We start from the raw sequence: 17933 nt of genomic DNA, 5'->3' as shown, positions 1-17933 counted from the left end.
TCCCGGGCGCGGGGGACGCAAGTTCTCTCGTCTCGGTCCAAGAACACACCGTTCTCTCATCGTAGTTCATGCGAACGAAGGGCGGGGAAAGGGAAAGGGGGTGAAGAGCGGTCCTGATAAGGATTTTAACAGCTCCATTACGAAGTCAGAAGAGCAAAATGTAATTCCATTTGCAAGTGTGTCCCGAGCACAGTAGAGCATTCGTCTCCTCCAGTAAAGGGGATCGCAGACTTTTAAAGCCGCGTGATAAACCCCTGGTTTTGTTATTAAGTCGTGTCAGATTCTCCCTCCCTCCTTATCTCGTCGTTTATAGTCCTGTGGGTTTCGACCTCTTTTAAAATTGTCAACACAGATCCCGGTATTAAAAATAAAAAATAAAAACTTTCGAATCCCTAAATATTTGTCAAATGTTGGGTTATTTGTCCATAACTCAATTATCTCATGAAAAAAAAAGTGTTGACGTTTCAAGTGTTCTGAAGACCAAGAAGTGTTTTCAAGTGTTTCAAGATTATGAAGTTGTGTATACGTGGGTTAAGTTGGTAAATTCTCAGCCACTTTATTGCCACTTATTCCCTTCACTCTTCAGTCGAGCTGAGTGTGTTGGTATTCTAATTCAAAAGGAGTGTATTGATGTATTGAGGAATACACCAATGGTCTCATTAGTGTAACCTAACTGAGGTTAGGTTACCTAACCTGAGAGTATTCGTGTCCTATCCTGAGTTCCCTGATGTCTTAACCAAGCTGAGTGTACTGGTGTACTAACCTGGCTAAGTGTACTGGTACTTACCTAGTTGTACTTGCGGGGGTTGAGCTTTGGTTCTTTGGTCCCGCCTCACAACCGTCAATCAACAGGTGTACAGATTCCTGAGCCTATTGGGCTCTATCATATCTACACTTGAAACTGTGTATGGAGTCAGCCTCCACCACATCACCCCCTAATGCATTCCATTTGTCAACGACTCTGACACTAAAAAAGTTCTTTCTAATATCTCTGTGGCTCATTTGGGCACTCAGTTTCCACCTGTGTCCCCTTGTGCGTGTTCCCCTTGTGTTAAATAGACTGTCTTTATCTACCCTATCAATCCCCTTCAGAATCTTGAATGTGGTGATCATGTCCCCCCTAACTCTTCTGTCTTCCAGCGAAGTGAGGTTTAATTCCCGTAGTCTCTCCTCGTAGCTCATACCTCTCAGCTCGGGTACTAGTCTGGTGGCAAACCTTTGAACCTTTTCCAGTTTAGTCTTATCCTTGACTAGATATGGACTCCATGCTGGGGCTGCATACTCCAGGATTGGCCTGACATATGTGGTATACAAAGTTCTGAATGATTCTTTACACAAGTTTCTGAATGCCGTTCGTATGTTGGCCAGCCTGGCATATGCCGCTGATGTTATCCGCTTGATATGTGCTGCAGGAGACAGGTCTGGCGTGATATCAACCCCCAAGTCTTTTTCCTTCTCTGACTCCTGAAGAATTTCCTCTCCCAGATGATACCTTGTATCTGGCCTCCTGCTCCCTACACCTATCTTCATTACATTACATTTGGTTGGGTTAAACTCTAACAACCATTTGTTCGACCATTCCTTCAGCTTGTCTAGGTCTTCTTGAAGCCTCAAACAGTCCTCTTCTGTTTTAATCCTTCTCATAATTTTAGCATCGTCCGCAAACATTGAGAGAAATGAATCGATACCCTCCGGGAGATCATTTACATATATCAGAAACAAGATAGGACCGAGTACAGAGCCCTGTGGGACTCCACTGGTGACTTCACGCCAATCGGAGGTCTCACCCCTCACCGTAACTCTCTGCTTCCTATTGCTTAGATACTCCCTTATCCACTGGAGCACCTTACCAGCTACACCTGCCTGTCTCTCCAGCTTATGTACCAGCCTCTTATGCGGTACTGTGTCAGGTGTACAGGTTCCTGAGCCTATTGGGCTCTATCATATCTACACTTGAAACTGCGTCCCCCTCCCCGCTCAGCTCGTTGTCGCCGTCTGGGGGCTTAGTGGGCGGCTGCCGGAGTGTGATGCTCCTTATGACAGTCCTCTGTCCTTTTCTAGCCTTGTGCTCCTGCTGCCGTCCTCTCCAATTCTGCTGGGCATCTTTTCCTTTTCCTTCTGTTTTGTTTTTCTCCCCCCTCTTCTCCTATCTGCTTGCCGTTTCCTGCCGACCTTTTGCTCGTTCTGGTTCTTCCCTTGGACTTCTTCTACTTTGACGCCCGGGTGCTTGAGGAGGCATACTCTTGCACCCGTAGAACTGCAGTACCCGACGTCGAGAGCGAGGGGAACCTTTTATTGTCAATCCCCACTTCGTCACTGAACCCGATCTCGACGGACTGTCGGTTTCTTTAGGTGGCGTTTGTGGGGCGTATACTCACGACGCACCCCTAGGAGGCCCCGACAAGATCGGCGATAGCTTCTTGTTGGGTGTCCTGCCTCTAATTGTGGCTCCATGGTGGGTGTGGGGGCACATTCGTGAGTGAATTCGTAATTTCGTCAAGATGATAACCCCTGTTTCGGCTGCTTCTGGCTTACCTTTTCAGGCTCGTGGGGTGGGCGACCAAGCCCCCGAGTCGGTCCGTATTGGAAGACCGGGCTCTGTAGCCTCCGCTGCATTGGGCCCCGACCTTGCTCCTCCTTTGGCCTCTCTGACTCCTTCCCCTGGCTCCCCTCCCTCCTCTGTGGTTGGGTCGAGCCCCAAGCCCCCAGTGGTGACTACCTCGTCCCCTGGTGCGGCTCCTTCTCTAGTTGTAACTGCTGCGCCTTTTAACCCCTCTCTCTCTGGGGGTTCTCACCGCCGTTCTCGTCACGGCCGCCCTCGCTCGATTCCTTCCAGTGCTGCTACCTATCAAGCCTTGTTTGGTCCCGCTTCGTGGGCCAAATATTTTGATCTCCTCCCTCTTGATTCTGCGCCTCCTGACGATTTCTCCCTTCATCGACATCTCATTGATTCCGTGGATGCCTCCATTACTTTTAACCCCACTCGTCTCGGTACGCGTGTCGTTGCTGCTCCTTCTCAGGATGCTGCTTCCCGCTTGGCTGCCTTATCCTGCCTTGGCGAGACCCCCGTTCAGGTCTCGAAGAACGTTCAGTTGAATGCCAGTGTTGGCACTATTTTGCTCCCGCCCCATGTTGCGACCGGTGTTCGGGACCTACGCGACTGCCACGACGATATTCGACATATCCTCGCTGCCCAGGGCCATTCTATTCTCCAGGTGGACACGTTTACTCGTCCCCCTCGTGGTAGTCGCCGTCAACCCCTACGGGTTGTGAAGATTACCTTTGATGGTAGGACCCTTCCACCCTCTGTCATTCTTGCTGGTGCCAGGTGCTCTGTCCAGGAGTACATTCCTTCTCCTCGGCTCTGCAACAAGTGCTGGAGGTTTGGGCATGGTGCCCTCCGCTGCTCCGGGACTGTCTCTCTCTGTCCTTTGTGTGGTGGCGAAGGTCACTCTAAGTCGGAGTGCGCTTCTCCCCAGGCTCGTTGCCTCAACTGCGGTGAGGCCCATCCTACCTTCTCCCGTGCGTGTGTCCATTACAAGCTTGAGGCAGCCGTCCTCAACTTGAAGCACCGGGAGCGTTTATCTTTTCCTGAGGTGAGGCGCCAGGTTCGCCGGCTCCCGCCTTATGCTAATATCTCTTATGCTCGCGTGTTGCGCTCTTCCTCTCCTCGTCCTTCCCGCCTTCCTCAGACTCACAACCGTTTCCAGGCCTTGGACCCTGATGCGCCCACTGCCCCCTCCTCTGTCCCTTTGGGTTCTCTCCCGAAGGATCCTCCTCCTGGTCCTCTGTCTGGGGTTCCCCTTCCTTCTACCCGGTCTGTCGTGTCTTCTGTGTCTCCTTCCTCGTCCCCCTCCGATCCTCCTTCCCATCCTCTTCCTCCATCTATCGGCTCTCCCCGCCGCCTGTCGGTGCGGGCGGATGTCCATCGCTCTCCTAACGGCCGTCGTGTGTGTTCTCGTTCGGCTTCTCCTGTTGAGACACTGGAATCCGTTGCCCGGTACGTAGTTGCTGGGACACCGGTCTCTTTAAGTCAGAAGCGTAAGCCTGGCTCCTCTCCTTCCTCTTCCCCGGCGGGTAAGAAGGCTTCGCTTTCTTCCTCAGCTCCTCCTTCTGGCTCTGTTGCTCCTTCCACTCCCGTTTCAGTGCTTGCACCCCCTGTTCCTGCTATGGAGGTTTCTTTGGCCCCTGCTTCCCTTTCGGTTGCTGCTCTTGCTGGGGTGCGCTCCTCTCTTTCTACTCCCCCTCTTCCTGCTGCTGTCCTTGACTGCTCCTCTCCGTTGTCTCCTCCTCCTCCTCCTCCTCCTCCTCCGGACCCTGCCCGCCCACCTCTGATCTGTTCTCCCGTTTCCTTCCCTCCGTCTTTGCTCAGTTTACCCATGCCCCCTAACCCTGACTTTGCTGACCCTGATCCCGACCCTGATATTCTTTAACGTGCTCTGTTGGTCTTTCGCCTTTGTTTCTTCCTTGTTCTCTGTTTTTGTCCTTTCTCTTCTCGTCGTTGTCCATTCTTCAATGGAACGTTCGAGGTTATTACGCCAATTTCCTCGAACTCCAACTTCTGGTTTCGCGGTTTTCGCCCCTTTGTGTCTGTCTCCAGGAGCCGATGCTTGGTGCTCGTCCTGGTCGTTTTCGTGGCTATTCCTTTCTCTCCCCCCCCCAGCCATTGCTGGGGCTTCTAATTCTTCTGCTCTCTTGATTCGGGCTGATGTTCCCTTTGTTCCTTTACTTTTTCCTTCGCCTCTCCATTGTTCTGCTGCTCGTATCTTTGTGGGGAAATGGTACACAGTTTGTTCCATTTATCTCCCCCCGAGTGTCCCGCTCTCTCTTCCTGATTTGAAACACCTCCTAGACTCCTTGCCGGAGCCTGTGCTCCTGCTGGGTGACTTCAATTGTCGTCATTCTCTTTGGGGTGACGTTCTGACGAATACCCGGGGTCGCCTCCTTGAGCCGTTTCTCCTCTCTTCTTCCCTGTCTCTTCTGAATTCTGGTGAGCCCACTCATTTGGACTCTCGAACTCGCACCCTTTCTTGTCTTGATCTTTCTCTCTGCTCTTCTTCTCTTTACTTAGCTTTCACATGGCAGGTTCTTGATGACCTCCATGGAAGTGATCATTTCCCCATCCTTGTTTCCTTTTTCTCTTTTCGCCCTTCCCTCTCTTTCCCTAGGTGGCAGTTTGCTAAGGCGGACTGGACCCTATTTTCCCTCAGTGCTACTCTCTCTGACCTCTCCCTTCTGCCCCTCTCTCGCGCTCTCCTCCTTTTTCATGACACTGTCTTCGACGCTGCCCTCCGCTCTATTCCTCGCTCTTCCTCTCGGGGTCCACGGAAGTGCGTTCCCTGGTGGAATGCGGACTGTGCTCGGGCTGTCCGCTGTAAGCGTGCAGCCTGGAAGAAGCACCGCCGTAGGCAGACGACCGATTCTTTTCTTTTCTTTCGGAAAGCGAGTGCGGTGGCCCGTAGGGCCATCCGTACGGCTAAACGTGAATGTTGGGCATCTTATGTCTCGACAATTACGTCCGAAACCCCTCTGGCCCAGATCTGGAAGCGTATCCGCAAGATAGCGGGTAAGTTCGTTCCCGATGTTTCACCGGTCCTTCACCTCCATGATACTCTTGTGGCGGACCCGTTGCAGGTCGCTTCCGAACTGGGTTCCCACTTTTCTTCTGTTAGCTCTGGTCTTCATCTTCCCCAATCTTTCCTTCTTCGTAAACCTGTCCTTGAGTCTCGTCCTTTAGATTTCTGCACTCATCTTCAGCTTCCCTATAATGATCCCTTCTCTCTCTCTGAACTTCGTTCTGCCCTGGCCCTCTGCGGTTCTACGGCGGCGGGCTCCGATGGTATTCATTCTGAGATGCTTCGCCATCTCCCTCCGAGCACGTCTCAGTATTTACTGAGTCTGTATAATCGGATCTGGGAGTCGTCGTCAGTCCCTGAGGACTGGCTCGATGCCGTTGTCCTCCCTGTTCGCAAACCGGGGTCTCTGGGTACTTCCCCTAAGGACTTTCGCCCTATTGCTCTCACAAGTTGTGTCTGCAAACTCTTTGAACGTATGGTTAACGTTCGTCTGATGTGGTTCCTGGAACACCATCACCTCCTCTCCCCTTCTCAATTTGGTTTCCGCAAGTGCCGCAGCACGACAGATGTCCTGGTGAACTTGGAGGTCTATATACGTACTGCTTTTGCTGCGAAGACCTCCGTTGTTGCCGTCCTTTTTGACCTAGAAAAGGCTTACGACACCACTTGGCGTTATCATATCCTATCTCAACTTCATTCTTTTGGCCTTCGTGGTCATCTCCCTCTCTTTCTCCGCAGCTTCCTCTCTCGTCGTTCCTTTCGGGTGCGCCTTGGTACCGCTCTCTCTCCCTCTTTTCAGCAATACGAAGGTGTGCCCCAGGGTAGTGTTCTGAGCACTACTCTTTTTCTGGTTGCCCTCAATGGTCTTCTTTCCTCTCTTCCTTCTGGTGTCTTCTCCGCTCTCTATGTCGATGATCTTACCCTTTGTTGTCAGGGTGATGATTCGCCTCTCCTTCAACGCCGGCTTCAACTTGCGATTGATGCCGTGTCGTCTTGGGCCACAGGTCATGGCTTCAAGTTCTCTACTTCTAAGACTTGTGCCATGACTTTTACGCGGAAACGGGTTGTTCTTCGTCCCTCTTTGTCACTTTATGGTCATCCCCTTGAATACAAAGATTCCGCGAAGCTTTTGGGGTTATTCCTTGACACTCGTTTGTCTTGGTCTCCCCATATCTCTTACCTCCGTGTTGAGTGCTCTAAGTCCCTTACCCTCCTTCGGGTCTTGTCCCATACTTCTTGGGGGGCAGATAGGCGCACTCTCCTTGCTTTACATTCCTCTCTCGTCCTGTCTAAGCTCGATTATGGTTGCCCTGCTTACTCGTCTGCTTCTCCTTCTACTCTTCACCGTCTTGATGCTTTGCACCATACTGGGTTGCGCCTCAGTTCTGGTGCCTTTCGTTCGACTCCCGTCCTTAGCTTGTATGTTGACACTGGCTTCCTGTCTCTCCAGGACCGCCGTGATCGCTACTGTCTTCGCTATCTTGCGCGGTCCTTGCAACATCCTTCCTCTCGTCTCTGTCGTGCTTTAACTTTTACCCCTCCTGCGGTTCCTGTTCCTCTTCACCACCTCCCTCTTTCTGTCCGGTTATCTCGCCTGCAGGATTCTCTTTCCGTTCGTATTTCTGATGTTTCTCCTCGTGTTGTTCCTTCTTTGCCCCCGTGGAGGGTCCCTCTTCCGCGGTTTTGTACATCCTTGACTCGTATCACTAAAGCTTTTACCCCTCCTACAGTTCTAAAACGCCTTTTCCTCGAGCACTTTTCTTCTCACTCCCGCTCCGTTTCTGTCTTCACCGATGGGTCTAAGTCAGCGGACGGTGTTGGCTACTCTGTTGTTTTTCCTGATCGCACTTATATGTGTCGCTTGCCTCCGGAGACTAGCATCTTTACAGCGGAACTTTATGCTATTCTCTATGCTCTTCGTCTCCTGCTTTCTCGTTGTCAGTCTTCCTTTGTGGTTGTTGTTGACTCTCGTAGTGCCCTCATGGCTCTCGGGTGCTTTAATCCAGTTCATCCGGTAGTTGTCGAGATCCAGCATTGGCTGTTTCTCGTTCACAGTAAATTTAAGTCGGTTGAGTTTTGTTGGGTTCCCAGCCATATTGGCGTGTCTTTAAATGAGCGTGCGGATGCTGCCGCTAAGGAAGCTGTCCGCTCTTGTCCCATCTCTCGTAAAGGCATTCCGTATTCCGACTTTTACCCGGTTATCCATTCCTCAGTCCTTACCCGTTGGCAGGCTTCTTGGTTGTCTGTTACTGGTAACAAGCTACGTACTCTTAAATGTTGTGTTTCCTCGTGGCCGTCCTCCTTCCACCGTAACCGGCGGTGGGAAACAGCTCTAGCGAGGTTGCGTATTGGCCATACTCGCTTAACCCATGGTCACTTGATGGAGCGCCGCCCTGCTCCTTATTGTCCTAGTTGCATTGTCCCTCTTACGGTCGTGCATGTCCTTCTTGAATGTCCTGACTTCCAGGACGAGCGTGTGTCTTGCTTTCCGACCGCCCCTCGCGGTCACCTGTCCCTCGATAGAATTCTTGGTGACTCGGATACTTTTGATATCGTTCGCCTTATGCGTTTTTGTTCTCGTATTGGCATCCTTGGTGATATTTAGCGCCCTCTGATTATTTTGCGTATTTGATGGTGCTACATAGCCTTCCCGGTTTGGTGCCTTCTTTTGATAATTACTTACTTACTTGAAACTGCGTATGGAGTCAGCCTCCATCCACCACGTCACTTCCTAATACATTCCATTTGTCAACTATTCTGACACTAAAAATACTTCTCTTCTAATATCTCTGTGGCTCATTTGGGTACTCAATTTCCAAATGATTCCCCTAGTGTGTGTGTGCCCCTTGTGTTAAATAGCCTGACTTTATCTACCCTATCAATTCTTTTGAGAAACTTGTATGTGGTGATCATGTTCCCCCTAACTCTTTGTACTAACTCAGTCGTGTATATGAACACTGTGACAGTAACATCCCCACAAAGAGTAGCACGCCCTGACCTGTCTCTCACACCTGCCTGAACCGCAGTGCAGCTTCGGAAATTTTTTTGGCTTTGTAGCAAATATCTTGTTGAATCACGTCACAAGTTGGCCCCAGTCAATGGGTGAATCCAAGAGTCATGTGTGGAGTGACACTAAACTCTGTTTTCTGGGCTTCTGTTTGGAGAGCAGATCCTAATACACACACACACACACACACACACACACACACACACACACACACACACCCACACACACACACACGCGACACGGCAGTGTATAACCGAATTGGTTCCATTACCTGACCACATGGTCCAATAACCTAGCTGGTTTCAGTAATTAGCTCCACGCCTAATAATGACTTAACCGGTTCTAGTACCTGATCCCAGGGTACGCCTTCCTAACCGGTTCCAGTGTCTGGCCCAAGGCCTACATTACAGCATGATTTACTCTATCTCTAAAGGACTGTCGAAAACCGTTGTCCACTCGGACAAAGTCACTCCTCCCAATCTGACTGAACCTCTTATTCCAGTCAAGACTTAACTGATCCAGCTTCATGAACAATTCTGAAGTCGGCCTCAGCTCCCTGTGGCCCAGAGGCCAGATTCACGAAGCAGTTACGCAAGCACTTACGAACCTGTATATCTTTTCTCAATATTTGGCGGCTTTGTTTGTAATTATTAAACAGGTAATGAGCTCCGAAACACCAGGAGGCTGTTTATAACAATAACAACAGTTGGTTGGAAAGTTTTCATACTTGTAAATTGCTTAATAAGTGTAACCAAAGCCGTCAAAGATTGAGGAAAGATGTACACGTTTGTAAGTACTTGCGTAACTGCTTCGTGAATCTGGCCCCAGGAGTCAGCTCAGCCGACGTTCAACCGATTGGACCCAGGTTCGACCCGCACCTCTACAGGATAACTGATCAACCGGGCTGTGTGATGCATACATCGGACTGCAAGGAGCTGCATTTAACAGCCTGGTTAACCAGACCACCAACCAGGAGGCCTGGTCAGAGACCGGGCCGCAAGGACATTGATCCTGGGAACCACCTCAGGCAAAGGTCAATACATATCTAGTGACCAAACATCAAACACAGTGTGGAGCGAGCAGTTGAAATGTTAGTGTTAGTATGCTCACATCTGGTAGAACATTAGGTGTAAGTTTAAATATCAGAGGAGTGAGAGTAAGGGATCGAGAGTGAGGGAGTGAGAGTGAGGGAGTGAGAGTGTGGGAGTGAGAGTGAAAGAGTGAGAATGAAAGAGTGAGAATGAAAGAGTGAGAGTGAAGGAGCGAGAGTTTACAGTTATAATAAAATCTACCTTCTCTCTCTCTCTCTCTCTCTCTCTCTCTCTCTCTCTCTCTCTCTCTCTCTCTCTCTCTCTCTCTCTCTCTTAATTATCACATATCCACACCCATTTCTATCTCTACCTCCTTCACGCTGCCCCTCACTCCCTCACGCTGCCCACACTCTCCCTCACTTCCTCTATCGCTGTCCGTTTGCATTTGGGCGGCCATTTTGTGATCGACAGCATCAGAGGGCAAGAGGCGAGGGAAGAAGAGGGGAACTCCGAGAGAGAGAGAGAGAGAGAGAGAGAGAGAGAGAGAGAGAGAGAGAGAGAGAGAGAGAGAGAGAGAGAGAGAGAGAGAGAGAGAGAGAGAGAGAGAGAGAGAGGGGGGGGGAGAAGTGCCTTCTAAATCTAAAATCTAAAATCCAGATTATCCAATATTCATAATATTCATAATTACAGGCTATGCTTTCATTATGATTATTCTCTTAGGCAAATAATGTACTATACTGCAATTTTGTGTTACACAATTATATACGTACAGGATTTATATATAATTTTGTTGAATTTGTTGTGAGTGGAACTTACTGCAGAGAGGTGAGGGGGAGGGGAGGGGGAGGAGAGTGGTTTGAGATTTTCCTGGTCAGGAATGAGCAGACATGGGATAAGGGAGATAGGGAGTAATTAATTATATAAGGGACGAGAGAATAATGGGGAAGAAGGAAGTGGGGAGTGGAAAGACTATTTCCACAGATGGAAAGACAAAGATTAAAGAAGAGAGACAGTAACAGTGTGATAGACAACAGATGATAAATACAACTGGAAGTGAGGGATAAAATGAACGAGAGAGAGGAGGGTTCCAAATAGAATAGGGAGATAGAGGATCAAAAGAAGAAGTATGGAAAGAAGATATATTGATGGAAAGGGAGCAAAAGAAGGAAGGGGGGAACGGAAGGATTGATGAAAATGGATTACTGTGACCCTGGGGGGTCTCTGTGAACCCCGAGGGGGGGGGGGGGAGGGGGGAAAATTCGGTGGCAGGGGGAGGGGGCGATATTTAATGAAAAAAAAGGTTACACTGATATAAGTAGATAGTGAGTGAGAGAGAGAGAGAGAGAGAGAGAGAGAGAGAGAGAGAGAGAGAGAGAGAGAGAGAGAGAGAGAGAGAGAGAGAGAGAGAGAGAGAGAGTGAGAGGCAGAGAGAGAGAGAGGAAAGAACACATGAAGACTATGCTAGAGAAAGTGTGAAAGTGGGGGGTTCTCTCCCATGTGATTTACATGTTCATAATAAACCTAACACAGGAAGTCGGCTCATTCATGTCAATATTGCTATTGATGACGATTGGTGACGAGGCTAAAATAATGAGACGGACCAGGAACTCAACAGAGCTGCGATACATTGCAAGTTGAACTAGACAGTCTCCAGAGATGGTCTGTGGTATGGCTGATAGACTTCAACTGCAGAGTTATGAGGATAGATATAAAAGTCCTGGGAAGAATAGATATAAGAGAATCATGGGAAGGCAACTTCTCACTTAAAAAAAAAAGACTTGGGTAGACACAGAACTCTAAATCTGGAGCAAAGAGCCAGAGCTCAGCCCCTGGAAGCACAATTAGGTGAGTACACACACACACACACACACACACACACACACACACACACACACACATATATATATATATATATATATATATATATATATATATATATATATATATATATATATATATACAACATATACGATATACAAGAAAGGAGAGAGACAGGAGGCACTGAACTACAGACCAGTGTCCCTAACCTGCATACCATGCAAGCTGATGGAGAAGATTGTGCGAAAAAAGCTAGTGGAACATCTGGAGCGAAAGAACTTTGTAACACAGCATCAACATAGATTCAGGGCTGGCACGTCCTGCCTCACAGGGTTACTTGAATTCTATGACCAGGCAACAAAAATCAGGCAAGAAAGAGAGGGGTGGACAGACTGCAGATTTTTGGATTGCCAGAAAGCCTTTGACACAGTACCACACAAGAGGCTAGTGAAAAAGCTGGAAGAGAACGAGTCACTGTGAGGGGTGAGGTCTCAGATTGGCGTGACGTCACACGTGGAGTCCCGCAGGGGTCAGTCCTTGAACCTATACTGTTTCTGATATATGTAAATGATCTCCCGGAGGGGGTATAGACTCGTTTCTCTCAATGTTTGCTGTTGATGCAAAAAATTATGAGAAGGATTAAAACAGAGGATGATAGAAGGAGGCTACAAGATTACCTAGACAAACTGAATGAATGGTCCAACAAATGGCTGCTAAAGTTCAACTCAAGTAAATGCAAAGTAATGAAACTAGGAGGTGGAAACAGAAGGTCAGACACATGATGCAGAATAGGAGATGAAGTACTTCATGAAGCGGACAGAGAAAGATCTAGGAGTCGATATCACACCAAACCTGTCTCTTGAAGCCCACATAAAAAAATTACTTCTGCGGCATATGCGAGGCTGGCTAACATCAGAACAGGCATGAGGAACCTGAGTAAGGAATCATTCAGAATCTTATATACCACATATGTAAGACCAATCCTAGAGTATGCGGGCCCCAGCATGGAGCCCGTACCTTGTCAAGTATAAGACGAAGCTGGAAAAAGTTCAGAGATATGCCACTAGACTAGTTCCAGAACTAAGAGGCATGAGTAACGAGGAAAGGCTGCGGGAAATGCACCTTACGACAATGGAAGACAGAAGAGTAAGGGGAGATATGATCACTGCCTACAAAATCCTCAGGAGGAATTGACAGAGTTGACAACGATAAACTATTCAACACTGGTGGTACGCGAACAAGGGGACACACGTGGAAACTAAGTACCCAGATGAGCCACAGGGACGTTAGAAAGAACTTTTTTAGTGTCAGAGTAGTTAACAGGTGGAATGCATTAGGCAGTGATGTGGTGGAGGCTGACTCCATACACAGTTTTAAATGTAGATATGATAGAGCCCAGTAGGCTCAGGAATCTGTACACCAATTGATTGACGGTTGAGAGGTGGGACAAAAGAGCCAGAGCTCAACCCCCGCAAGCACATCTAGGTGAGTACTACGAGGTGAGTACACACACACAGACACACACACACGCGCGCGCAATCTGGGTCTTCCGGTAATATCAAGAATCATGATAAATTGGTTTTCTAATCATGCTTAGAGGTAAGAGATGAGTCCTGGCCTGGGGGTGTGGAGCTCAATAGCTCTAACAGTGGCCCCTCACTCAGAGGGACCCCCCCCTACCCCTCCAGCAGCCAGAGGACCCCCCTACACTCCAGCAGCCAGAGGACCCCCTACACTCCAGCAGCCAGAGGACCCCCCCTACACTCCAGCAGCCAGAGGACCCCCCTACACTCCAGCAGCCAGAGGACCCCCTACACTCCAGCAGCCAGAGGACCCCCTACACTCTAGCAGCCAGAGGACCCCCCTACACTCCAGCAGCCAGAGGACCCCTTACACTCCAGCAGCCAGAGGACCCCCCCTACACTCCAGCAGCCAGAGGACCCCCTACACTCTAGCAGCCAGAGGACCCCCTACACTCCAGCAGCCAGAGGACCCCCCCTACACTCCAGCAGCCAGAGGACCCCCCTACACTCCAGCAGCCAGAGGACCCCCTACACTCCAGCAGCCAGAGGACCCCCCTACACTCCAGCTGCCAGAGGACCCCCCTACACTCCAGCAGCCAGAGGACCCCCCTACACTCCAGCAACCAGAGGACCCCCCCTACACTCTAGCAGCCAGAGGACCCCCCTACACTCTAGCAGCCAGAGGACCCCCCTACTCTCCAGCAGCCAGAGGACCCCCCTACACTCCAGCAGCCAGAGGACCCCCCCCTACACTCTAGCAGCCAGAGGACCCCCCTACACTCCAGCAGCCAGAGGACCTCCCTACACTCCAGCAGCCAGAGGACCCCCCTACACTCCAGCAGCCAGAGGACCCCCCTACACTCCAGCAGCCAGAGGATCCCCCTACACTTCAGCAGCCAGAGGACCCCCCCTACACTCCAGCAGCCAGAGGACCCCCCCTACACTCTAGCAGCCAGAGGACCCCCCTACACTCCAGCAGCCAGAGGACCCCCCTACACTCCAGCAGCCAGAGGACCACCTACACTCAAGCAGCCAGAGGACCCCCTACACTCCAGCAGCCAGAGGACCCCCTACACTCTAGCAGCCAGAGGACACCCCCTACACTCTAGCAGCCAGAGGACCCCTACACTCCAGCAGCCAGAGGACCTCCCTACACTCCAGCAGCCAGAGGACCCCCCTACACTCCAGCAGCCAGAGGACCTCCCTACACTCTAGCAGCCAGAGGACCCCCCTACACTCCAGCAGCCAGAGGACCCCCCTACACTCCAGCAGCCAGAGGACCCCCCCCTACACTCTAGCAGCCAGAGGACCCCCCTACACTCCAGCAGCCAGAGAACCCCCTACACTCTAGCAGCCAGAGGACCCCCTACACTCCAGCAGCCAGAGGACCCCCTACACTCCAGCAGCCAGAGGACCCCCCTACACTCCAGCAGCCAGAGGACCTCCCTACACTCTAGCAGCCAGAGGACCCCCCTACACTCCAGCAGCCAGAGGACCCCCCTACACTCCAGCAGCCAGAGGACCCCCCCTACACTCTAGCAGCCAGAGGACCCCCCTACACTCCAGCAGCCAGAGGACCCCCCTACTCTCCAGCAGCCAGAGGACCCCCCTACACTCCAGCAGCCAGAGGACCCCCCTACACTCCAGCAGCCAGAGGACCCCCCCTACACTCCAGCAGCCAGAGGACCTCCCTACACTCCAGCAGCCAGAGGACCCCCCTACACTCCAGCAGCCAGAGGACCCCGCTATACTCCAGCAGCCAGAGGACCCCCCTACACTCCAGCAGCCAGAGGACCCCCTACACTCCAGCAGCCAGAGGACCCCCTATACTCCAGCAGCCAGAGGACCCACCTACACTCCAGCAGCCAGAGGACCCCCCTACACTCCAGCAGCCAGAGGACCCCCTACACTCTAGCAGCCAGAGGACCCCCTACACTCCAGCAGCCAGAGGACCCCCCTCCCCTACTCTCCAGCAGGTGGGAGGACGGTTGAAGCCAAAACATGAAAATCTGCGAGGGCTGAGTGTGGCAGATTGACGGAGGAGATATTGGTGTGTTTGAGCAAAGCTGCTGCAAAAGAGAGAGTTGGTATTAAGGGAAGCTGGTGGATATTAGCGGCAGCATCCGCCTCCAGATGAGAAGATGAGATGCGCATCATGAGGCTGCCGTACACCGTTGCCATACCCGTGTCTGGTGTACAGCGCTGCCACACCCACTTGTCTTGTTCGTTGTATAATTTAACGCATATTGTGTGTGTATATAGCCCATGGGTATAAGTCGGGGTACACTGTGTTGTCCATGGGTATATACACACACTGTTGTTCATGAGTATAATTAAGCGCACATTTACAATATTCACATCCACAGCCATTGCAGACGACGAGTCACAATAACGTGGCTGAAGACATGAGGACCAAACCATGTTTGGTCCTCAAGTCTTCATGTCCTCCTCATGACTAAACCGTAGTTTTGTGTAATACTTCGAATCCCGAGCGCTGTCCACTCAGCCGTCAGTTCCCCCCCATCAGGTCATAGTGTGTTTTGTGCTATACCATAAACCACACAGTATTAAAATTTCCAAAGGAACGAAATATTCATCACCGCCACCAGAGGGGGAAGGAAGGGGGAAGTTTCAGGGGAAAGCGCCAAGCCAATATGACTATATAGCACTGGGAAGGGGTCAGCATAAGGATTTGGGATGGGACAGGGGGAAGGAATAGGTGAAATACTTGTCAGATGGTCCCAGTGGTGGGAAAATGTTAGTGAGAAGTACGTCAAGTAGGAGGGAGAGTCTTAACCGAGGGTATCCATACCCCGTTTGGGGTATAGTAACCAAATAACAGGGGTAGAGGGAAGGAAGTATTGGACTCTCGACCAATTTAAACAAAATGTATTGTTAGATTAGAATTGGCAATGATCGTCAGTAATTCTACCTCGATTCCATGATTGGATATCATAAAAACACCAGACAACTTCTCACGCGAATGTTGTTTTATGATTTACAAAATAATATTAGAAAAGTGTTATGACTTTCAATTCAGCTGTTCTGTTGCTAGCTGTCCCACAAGCAAAATCAACCTAATGCTTTTGTAGTCATACTGGTGCTTAATAGTTATGTGGTTGGTGAGGATTTCAACAACCAGGCGAAGTTGGTATGGGGGCACACTGGGCATTCCACTGGGTGTCTACAATCTGCCAAAAAGGGGTACAAGGACCTACTTGTCAACCCACTGGGGGCTCTGCAACCGTAAAATGGTTCAGAACCCCTGACTTAGAGAATCAGAGACCCAGGTGCACCTAGTGGGTCTCAAAGGCGTTTCCTCTGATGGGCTTTTGTCTGGGTTTTGTGACAGAACAGACAAACTGTCCGTCTGTCTGTCTGTCTGTCTGTCCTGTGTTTCTCTGATTGTTTATTCTTGTATTTCTTTGTTGTTTTGCTTCTTTGTCTCGCTGTGTTTCTGTATTCTTGCGTTTCACTGTCTGTCTTTGGGTCTCTATGCCTTCGTGTCTGTCTACCTGCCGGATTATCTGTGTTTCAGTGTTTGTTTGCCCCCCCTCCCCCACCCCCATCTCTCCCTCCCTCTCTCTCTCTCTCTCTCTCTCTCTCTCTCTCTCTCTCTCTCTCTCTCTCTCTCTCTCTCTCTCTCTCTCTCTCAGTGAGAGAGGGGTGGGCAGGTGGGTACGGGGAAGGTGGGGGTGATGGTTGGAGGGGTGGGCAGGTGGGGAGGGGGAAGGTGGGGGTGATGGTTGGAGGGGTGGGCAGGTGGGGAGGGGAAAGGTGGGGGTGATGGTTGGAGGGGTGGGCAGGTGGGGAGGGGGAAGGTGGGGGGTAATGGTTGGAGGGGTGGGCAGGTGGGGAGGGGGAAGGTGGGGGGTAATGGTTGGAGGGGTGGGCAGGTGGGGGTAATGGTTGGAGGGGTGGGCAGGTGGGTAGGGGGAAGGTGGGGGTGATGGTTGGAGGGGTGGGCTGATGGGGAGGGGGAAGGTGGGGGTGATGGTTGGAGGGGTGGGAAGGTGGGGGTGATGGTTGGAGGGGTGGGCAGGTGGGGAGGGGGAAGGTGGGGGTGATGGTTGGAGGGGTGGGCAGGTGGGGGTAATGGTTGGAGGGGTGGGCAGGTGGGTAGGGGGAAGGTGGGGGTGATGGTTGGAGGGGTGGGCAGGTGGGTAGGGGGAAGGTTGGGGTGATGGTTGGAGGGGTGGGCTGGTGGGGAGGGGGAAGGTGGGGGTGATGGTTGGAGGGGTGGGAAGGTGGGGGTGATGGTTGGAGGGGTGGGCAGGTGGGGAGGGGGAAGGTGGGGGTGATGGTTGGAGGGGTGGGCAGGTGGGGGTAATGGTTGGAGGGGTGGGCAGGTGGGTAGGGGGAAGGTGGGGGTGATGGTTGGAGGGGTGGGCAGGTGGGTAGGGGGAAGGTTGGGGTGATGGTTGGAGGGGTGGGCTGGTGGGGAGGGGGAAGGTGGGGGTGATGGTTGGAGGGGTGGGAAGGTGGGGGTAATGGTTGGAGGGGTGGGCAGGTGGGGAGGGGGAAGGTGGGGGTGATGGTTGGAGGGGTGGGCAGGTGGGTAGGGGGAAGGTTGGGGTGATGGTTGGAGGGGTGGGCAGGTGGGGAGGGGGAAGGTGGGGGTAATGGTTGGAGGGGTGAGCAGGTGGGGAGGGGGAAGGTGGGGGTAATGGTTGGAGGGGTGGGCAGGTGGGGAGGGGGAAGGTGGGGGTGATGGGGTGTGCAGGAGGGGAGGGGAAGGAAGCTGGCACAGGATGAGGCTCCTGCGGAAGCCTCCTAGCCCCCCCCTTCCCCCCATCACCCCCCATTCCAGCTAGGACCTCCGGCATTAGGTCGAGTCTCAGGTGAATTACTCGCCTGGTGGCAAGACAGCAAGAACCCACACCACCTGCTATGTCCCCCTTGCCTACGGAATCTGAGCGGGAGATCCACCCTTATGATCGCTTTGCAATACCATTATCCTCCTTCGATATACTGAATT

Source organism: Procambarus clarkii, chromosome 28, assembly GCF_040958095.1.
Source record: "Procambarus clarkii isolate CNS0578487 chromosome 28, FALCON_Pclarkii_2.0, whole genome shotgun sequence".
In the NCBI taxonomy this organism is placed as follows: Eukaryota; Metazoa; Arthropoda; class Malacostraca; order Decapoda; family Cambaridae; genus Procambarus; species Procambarus clarkii.
The sequence above is the reverse complement of the archived record's forward strand: the minus strand, read 5'-3'. Positions refer to the sequence as shown.